The 2,661-nt window shown below is 37.7% G+C and overlaps 1 long non-coding RNA gene across 1 annotated transcript in view; it reads right to left on the minus strand.

The window, feature by feature from the left end:
- The window catches only part of LOC136836740 (uncharacterized), a 153,219-nt gene extending 150,558 nt beyond the window's left edge, over positions 1–2,661 (minus strand). Inside the window, exon 1 of the long non-coding RNA XR_010852463.1 lies at positions 2,329–2,661. This is a non-coding gene — a long non-coding RNA (uncharacterized lncRNA). The remainder of the gene's footprint in view (positions 1–2,328) is intronic.

Genomic DNA, 2,661 nt, shown 5'->3' on the forward strand with positions numbered 1-2,661 from the left:
TATACATACATACATAGGCTATATAATATATATATACACCGTATGTGTGTATGTATATGTATATATATATATACACAAAAATTACCCCTTTTGCCGAGGAAAGTACGAAACTACTGCAGGTGTGTGTATGTATATGTATATATATATATATATATATATATATATATATATATATATATATATATATATATATATATATATATATACACAAAAAAACCCCCTTTTGCCGAGGAAAGTACGAAACTACTGCAGGTCACTAGACGTTGCCAGCAGCTTGGAGGAATATTGACCACCACGATATCCCTATATGAGTGAATCCGGCGGATACATCGCAGATGTTAGCAAAGCGGCGTGTTTACCACTATTAGTGGGACGACCCAAAGTTTCAGCAAACACTTTCACCGAACAAAAAGCTGTTCAGCGAAGTGATGAAAATATTAAAAACTTGTTTTTAGGAACCCGATACGTCTCGCTTTAAAAGAACATAGGCTAATTGTTCGTTTAACCTCATCCCCGGTCACTGCATCCTATTTATATTTTTCTTTTCATTCTTAATACCAATTCCGACACCGACAAGATGGAATGAATGTGAGGCCCTCGCAAATTCATTCTTCATAAATTACGTAACCAGGAGGCTTTCCCATACATACATATAAACGTTAAACTTATAAAAGTCCTAACAGTCAATAACGAGCACGTGTGGCACTAGATGACCAACTGTTGCTACAACTGGGTTACGCGAGTTAGTTGACAGAGCGTTAATTCTCATTCCCTGAAAATCGTATTTACGATTAAGTGGTGATAATGCGTTGGTTCACTTGTTCTCTTGCACTTTTTTATCACTATTATTATGTTTATTGAAAACAAATAGCAGTTTCCTTGCCATATATAGTATAAATTCTCTCTCTCTCTCTCTCTCTCTCTCTCTCTCTCTCTCTCTCTCTCTGCTTATTTCTAAGTTTTAATGAAGTGCCTGAACAAATTGAAATTTAACATATTAAATAGCATGAATCGTTAGTCAAGGCTTTTCAACACAACTTTCCACATTATTAAAAAGTTCCGGACAAGAAGAGGACTCGTGCTTTATTAATAATCTCCAAACACTGCTCTTTTTATTCAAACGAACTTCTGAACATCATAAGTTACAAGAATATCTCACAAGGACGTAATGTTGTTTTTCCTATATGTTACCAAGTGGTCACACTGAAATCAAGGATATAATGATACGAACTTCCTTTCTGTTGGTCAGGTGTAAATACAAAAACAACCCAAATTAAACAACCCAAGATGGAGTATTTGCCTGCACTTCGTTACTGTGAATGAGACTAACAAGTTCGTTTTTCTCTCTCTCTCTCTCTCTCTCTCTCTCTCTCTCTCTCTCTCTCAGGTCCCGGCTTGGACCCCCCAGGTTATTTCACATATAAAATGTAAAACTTGTTTTAAACCAGCAAACCAGTGTTCCCAATTGTTACAGATTGAGGGATGATACAGCCGCACTAACATGATATGTGCACCAATATAACCACTTGAACACACTTAACTTTAACGTGTGTATCCAATGCGTCTATCGTAATTATGAGATAAATAATAAGCTACTCATAACAAACGAATAGTAGACTAAAATAAAATTGACGAAAGTAAAACAGTTTCGCGAGCTCAACAACACCATTGGTTAAACCATGTTAAGTTTCACGTGGTTACTATGAACTCCCATGGAAAAAACAATAGTTTTCAGGTGTTGGCCGCAAAACATGAGAGCGTCTCCATTATTCAAAATATAAGGAATGAAGAAAAAAAGAAGAGTAGAGGGTACTACTCCAAATCCGGCGATAAGTTCTAACCAAGCACACAGCAAAGTTTGGGTCAACTTTTGAGTTACTTCAAGATAACCAATCTACAGTACATATTTTGGCAGATACTTAAATAAATTAATGAAGAACTGAAATCTGAATATCTCAGTAACTATCTCATAGGCCTCTTCAACACTCCTATGCTATCTTTAGAGCGACTGACGTGGTACACATTCGCTCGCATGACAAGCATTAGGCCTAAACCGCCGGCTACTAATCGTTTCTGTCCTGAGGGTATCGTTGTGTATCTTGCATAAAAATGTTCAGAATCACCTTAAGCAGGTAACCAAACATGCTAAGTCCGCTTCCTATGAAGTTGATCTGTCGGACACACGCACAAACACACACACACACACACACAACTGCTTCTTCCCCTTGCACTCTTCTGGCCTAACTGCAAATTATAGACAGCGAACACACTGACAACTCCAAATAAAACTGTCTGTCTGTCGCTCTTATTCTCTGCTTCATCACTTACCTCGCAAACTTGAAAATGCCCCGGGTGATGTCAACAGCGCTGACAGATTTCATATTCTCTTCTGCGTAAAGATCTTCATTTTTCTTCCATGTATATGACCGGTCTCAAGACTATATTATCCAGTCTTTTATACACCACAGTCAACGTTGAGTCTTACAGCAGCACAGCTGGACTTTTCTCTCCCGGTCACTTTTATTTCAATAACCACATATAATTCCTAAAGAAACAACTGAAGAAATTTCATAGCAGATTAAACATGAACTGGACGGAAAACTAAAACAAAAGTACCTAGCAAGGCGGTGGCTAGCGGGTGACTGAAGCAGCAGCTGTATG

The sequence above is a fragment of the Macrobrachium rosenbergii genome, chromosome 56, assembly GCF_040412425.1.
Source record: "Macrobrachium rosenbergii isolate ZJJX-2024 chromosome 56, ASM4041242v1, whole genome shotgun sequence".
NCBI lineage: Eukaryota > Metazoa > Arthropoda > Malacostraca > Decapoda > Palaemonidae > Macrobrachium > Macrobrachium rosenbergii.